We start from the raw sequence: 6,387 nt of genomic DNA, 5'->3' as shown, positions 1-6,387 counted from the left end.
GGAAATGCTTCCAGTGTGAGGCTCCTATGGGTTCTCTAGCATCCGCTGGCTCCCCTGGCTCCCTGTCCCTGTGTGTGACAGTGATGGGTTGTCCTGTCGCTGCTGTTTGATAATAAAGAGATTCTGCTTTTGGCAGTCATGCACATTTCTTTCCCTCTACAAACTGCTTCTGGTAGCTAGGGATAATAACTGACCCTGCAGTAATTATATCTAATACATATAAATGAAAATATATATTGTATATTTACCCTTATTTTCAAAAAGAGAAAGTGAATAAAAATGATGACATCAAGTGTGTTCCTGGCCAGTGTGTCAGGTTGTAAAGCTCTTCTGGGCAGGAGTCCTGCGCTGAAGCCATATGCCTGGCTGTGGTCCCTTCCCTTCATTCTGCCTACTGTGGCCTGCTAGTGTCCCTGCCACCTTCCTGCCGGTGGTGTTGAGTCCTTGCCAGCTGATGCTATGTCCCCTTTGATCCAAGAAAGGGATTGTTGTTTCGTTTGAGTTTCCTCCTTCATGCCACTGGAGCAGCAGGGATGACTGTGTTGCATGGATAGAAGAGGACTGGGCAGTATTGCATGTATTCTGTGGAGACACCCAGGAAGGGGACTCACAAGAGACTAAAGAAACAATTCACCCAAGGAACATGGACTACTTACAGGAAGTTGTGCTACCCAAGAACAATGCCACCTCAGCACTGTTAACCTCTTGCTACCCTCGGGGAGGGGAAGTCTCTTGCTGCCTGCTCCCATGAGGTAATGTTGGTGGATTCAGCTTTGAGATGGTCTTGTGTAATTAATCACAGCCACTCTGGGTTCAAGACAGTACTGGTTAGTCATATCATGCCTGAACGGGGTTCCACAGTAACTTACCCCTTTCTTCAGCTCTTATAAGTTTTTCCCATCTCCTCTTTGGGGGAGCATTATGCTAGTAGGCCATAGCAATAGTCACTTATTCTCAGTACTTTGGCCAATTATTAATCTCTGCAGTAAGCACCGCCCACTGCAGAGAGAAGCTTCTCTCACCAAGGGCTACATAACAATCATCTCAGCAGTGGTAACATGCCCACTAGGGGCTAGAATTTCGCCAGCCACAAAGTTTTGTCTTGTAATAAATGACCTTCAATCCAACTAGAAAGCAATTGGCTGCGCTTATAACGCATGGACCACTCAGCACATCTGGCTTAGCAGGCTGATGCCAACATGCTGCCTGTGTACATGGTTGAGAAGCACCATTGACAGCAATGTGTCAGAAGCCTGCATAGTTCTTGGTGCTAAGAAAGCAGGGAGGACCCTTCCAGCAAGCCGTTGCCAGATGTTCCCATGCCCTACAGCATAGTTTATGGTATCTTCAGCGATAAGGACTTACCATCCAGTTCTAATGCACAATCAATAGCAATGAGAATTGCCTTTGTGATTTGTAAGGCTTCAGGGGTCTCTCTTGCCACCAACTTGTAGAAAGATAAATCCCTAGCCCCCGGGGTTTTCATCCAAAAGCATCTGAATGTGCCTTTTCCCACCACACAGTACTTCCTCATTTAAACTCCTTAACTGTTTTTACATTTAACACCGGCTGTTGTAGGGTTTTCTGTCACCTTCTTGGGTATTATCTGTGCCTTAGCCATAGAATTTCCAAGAACTCTGCAGTGGTGCCAAGACCCTACACCCTGGATAAACTTACTTTTCATCCTAGCAAGTTATTTCAGGTGCTTCCCTAAACTTGTAAAAGACTCGGAGGTTGCCACTGTATAATGAAGTTTGAGGGCTGGGGGACAAGGCATTAGAATAACTAATAGTTTTTTTCATACAATATATTCTCATCATGGTTTCCCCTCATCACCTTTCAGGTCCTCCCCACCCATCCAACTCCATGCATTCTTTCTCAATACAGAAAACAAAACAGAACAAAACAAACACAGAAGTACATGCTCATGGAGAAAACACATAAATCAGAAATATGAGCATGCTTAGGCATGGCAGCAGGCAGGGCTGGATGGTTCCTTACCTAGATCTTTATCATCCATATGATTCTCCTTGAGCCCTCCCTGCCTCTTAATCCTGGGGTGTCCTTGGGGGTGCACATTTCTCCACCCCTCGGGGCTTTCCAGGCTCAGTTTATGTTTCTGGTTCAACCTAGGACCAAGAGCAAGTGAGGCTGTGGATTCACTGTACCTCCAAATGGCTGCTGCTGCCTCAGTGGTCACAGCTGGCTACTGAAAGGGCCCTGGTGGGATGTGGTGAACAATCTCCAACCCGAGCAGCCTTCCTTCCAAGATGGAAGTGTACACAGCTTCCTCTGTCACACCAGTTTCTCATCCTGGATATTCATGGAGAGCTCAGCTGGCAACAACTGAGTGAACCTAGTAACTTATATGGGCCAGTCCTTCAGGAGCTGATCTCCCTCCAGGAAATACCTCAGATCATATGCAGCCTTTGTCTTAAGCACTTATATCAATCAATTACTCTGCATCCCCATGTGGCCTTATAAGTCAGACAGTGAGAGGCTCTCCCATTTCTTTTGTTGTTGCTGTTGTTGTTTTTCGAGACAGGGTTTCTCTGTATAGTCCTGGCTGTCCTGGAACTCACTTTGTAGTGAGTTCTGGCTGGCCTCGAACTCAGAAATCTGCCTGCCTCTACCTCCCAAGTGCTGGGATTAAAGGTGTGCGCCACCACCGCCCGACTCTCCCATTTCTTTAAGTCTCCATCAAGTGGAGGCAGGAGGATCTGGAGTTTAAATTAGGCTAGCCTCAGCTACAAAGCAAGTTGGAGGCCAACCTGGACTACCTGCAATCCTTTCTCAGAAAAATAAAGTGTCCTGGGAGAGATGGCTTAGTGATTAAGAACACTGGCTGTTCTTCCAGAAGAGCCAGGTTTGATTCCCAGCATTCACATGGAGTTCACAACTGTAATTCCAGTCCCAGAAGCTGTGACCTCCCTCTCCTGACCTCTGTGTGCAGCAGGCAAGTATGTAGTACACACACATACATGCAGACAAAGCAGCCATACATAAAAAATACATTTTTAGAAAATTCAAAGTAAACAGAAACAGGTGAGAGAGATGGCTCAGTGGTTGAGATTGCTACTATTTTTGCATAGGACTCAACCTTGGTTCCTAGCACCTACACTAGAGAGCTCACAACTGCCTGTAACTCGAGCTCCAGGGGATGTGGCACCTTCAGGACTCTGTGGGCCCCTGTGTTCATGTGCACATTCCCACGCACAGACATATAATTTTTTTCCTTTTTTAAAATATTTATTCACTTTGGATCCCAATCATTGTCCCTGCTCCTAGTTCCCCTCCCACAATTCCTCCTCCCGCTCCCCCTTGCCCTTCTCTGAAAGGGTGGAGGCCCTCCTGGGTATCCCCCTCACCCTGGCACATCAAGTGTCTTTGGGGCTAGGTTCATCCTCCCCCACTGAGGATAGACCAGGTATTCCAGCTAGAAGAATGTATTCCACAGACAGGAAACCGCTTTGGAGGCAATCCCTGCTCCAGTTGTTTGGGACATACATGAAGACCAAGCTGCACATGGGAGGTGGGTGGTGCTGGATCCAGTCTGTGTATGCTCTTTGGTTCAGTCTCTGAAGCCATCAAGGGTGCAGGTTAGTTGACTCTGTTGGTCTTCCTGTGGAGTTCCAATCCCCTTCAGGGCCCTCAATTGACACCTAATTTTTTAAAAGCTTTAAATAAAAACAACCAGTCTGGACAAATGGCTCAACAGTTAAGAGCAGTGACTCTCCTTCCAGAGGTCTTGAGTTTAATTCCCAGCAACCACATGGTGGCTCACAACCATCTGTAATAGGATCCTATGCTCTCTTCTGGTGTGTCTGAAGATAGATACTTTGTACTGAATTAAAATAAATAAATCTTGGGCAGGAGAGATGGCTCAGTGGGTAAGAGCACTGACTGGTCTTCGGAAGGTCCTGAGTTCAAATCCCAGCAACCACATGGTGGCTTACAACCATCTGTAACGAGATCTGGCGCCCTCTTCTGGAGTGTCTGAAGACAGCTACAGTGTACTTACATATAATAAATAAACAAACCTTTAAAAAATAAAATAAAATTAATAAAATAAATAATTCTTTAAAAAATCCTTAAAAATAAATAAATAAATAAATACATAATAAAACAACCAACAAAAGCTTTGCAGCTCACAAAGTTCAGAGGCAACTTTACCCCCAGTTTGTATACTTTCCTCAATAGGGCCTTATTGAGGCTTCCATCAACACACTGAAGCATGGGATTATTACTTCTAGATTAAAAGTCAGCCCTGATGAGTCTCTATCTATCCCACCTCTCCTCCCTCTCTGATTACTCCTGTGGATTCCGAGGTTTAGGATCTGTGCTCTTAAGAACAGATGTAATTTGTGCCACAGCCTCCCTCCAGGCACACACCATAAGAAATGATAAGCCCACACTCCCATCTCATCTCGTCCCCTTCCCCTTTCCTGTTAATTTTGGTGGCCCTGTGAGGACAGCATTTTCACTGTCATTTGGCCCTTAACATGGGCAAGCTCTTTCTGAGCAGAGAGCTGAACCTCCAATGGATATCTTGTCACCCACTGCAAAGGCCAAACGAGAGCCATCACAGCCTGGTTACAGTCCCATTTCATATGTGTGACTTCCAGCATCCCTCGAATTAATGTGACAGACCCCATTCATGGAAGAATGTACCAAACCAAAGAGGACAGCTCCCTGGGAGAGCCTCGTCCATGGACACTCCATCTGAAAGTGCAGCAGCTTCTGTGTACGCCATATCACCACAGCGGGGACAATGTACCTGCTTCTCCAAGCTTAGCCAAACAGGAACATGGCCGAACCAAAGATGAGTGTTCCTGGGAAACTGTGAACAACAAGCACTCAACCAGACAGAGCACCAGCAGAAATAAAAAGATGCTCCCCAAGCCTAGCATGGGGAAGCAGTGGGTTTAAGCAGGGTTCCTTACCAGAGCATGAACTGTCTACAGGCAGCTGCGTCATATTCCCCCTCCCCCAGCAAACGGTACCGGTACATCTCTACGGTGCACCACTGCCCGAGCTCAGTTGCCAGCCCTCCCCTCCTTCCACAGGGAAGTCTTATGAGGGTCTCCTGCAGGCAATCACGACTGTTCTGAACTTCAAGGGCACAGTACCTGAGAGAGGAGCTCCACAGCAGCCGCCCACCACCAAGACCTGCCATGTGGTCCCAAACATCACACTAACCTGCTTCCCTGGCGAGGACAGCCAGACTGGGCAGGGCTCGTGTGCTCGCTCTTCTGGCAAGGCTTACCTTCTAGGACAGGTGCCCCATCAGTCCTATCTCCTGCCCACTCAGACACTCCTGCACGCTAACCTACCTACTGAAAAAGGAGAGAATGAGCCTCTCCATTGCTCCAGCTCAACCCTGAGCTGTCAACTGTGTTGCTCCGGGGACTCCAGCATCCAGAGGCAACCCAGGCCCTTGGTTGTACTCATTCTTAGTTGAAAGTCTGGGCTTGGAAAGTCCTTGGTCAATGCAGCCTGATCTGTGACCTGCCCTGTAAAGTACCAGAGTACTACCTGTCACCTTCTACCCTGACCCAGCTTCCTGAGTGCACCCCTGGGGAGCAGCGGCAGAGACCCCATCCCTGCAGCCTAGAGCCTTGAAGGCATGCTTGTCTCCACCCTTTCTCAAATGAAGCCAGTGGAGTGTAGACGCAGGATGGCTGTCCCCATGGAGGACAGTGACCCAGGGAAAGGGACGCTGATGAGAAAGCTGGCCTATTTCTTACCAGCCTCATCCTTGGGTCGCTCCCCCACATCAGTCTGCCTACACCTCAGGTGCGGGTAAAGCCTTCCCACGCTGCTACCCCACCCTCCTATAGACACTCAGTAAGAAAGGACTGCAGGGAGCAAGGAAACACATGGGCGATGAGAGCAGAGGGAGGGATTGGTATGGTGGCAGGGGATGGTGGCAGGGGATGGTGGGGTAAAGGAGAGGGGCTGGAGAGATGGCTCAGCCGTTAAGAGCACTTACTGCTCTTTCGGAGAACCCAGATTTGGTTCTTACTACCCACATGGTGGCTCCAACCACCATAACTCCAGTTCCAGGGGCTCTGATGCCTCTGCTGACCTCTGCAGGCTCTTGCACATAGATGGTGCACATACATGTACTCAAAGACATAATACACTTTAAAAAGATAAAAAAGGGAAGGAAAGGGAGGTTAGGGAGAGGGTTAACCAAAACTAAGGATGAATAAGGAAGCCAGATGAAAGACCAGGTAGGCACACCCTCTAATCCCAGCACTTGGGAGGAGGCAAAGGCAAGCATCCTGGTCTACATAGCATGTTCCTGACCAGCCATAGCTAACTACATAGTGAGGAGGCGGGAAAGAAGAAGAAGAAGAAGAAGAAGAAGAAGAAGAAGAAGAA

The sequence above is a fragment of the Mastomys coucha genome, unplaced genomic scaffold (genome assembly GCF_008632895.1).
Source record: "Mastomys coucha isolate ucsf_1 unplaced genomic scaffold, UCSF_Mcou_1 pScaffold22, whole genome shotgun sequence".
Lineage (NCBI taxonomy): Eukaryota > Metazoa > Chordata > Mammalia > Rodentia > Muridae > Mastomys > Mastomys coucha.
Note: the sequence above shows the minus strand (reverse complement) of the source record.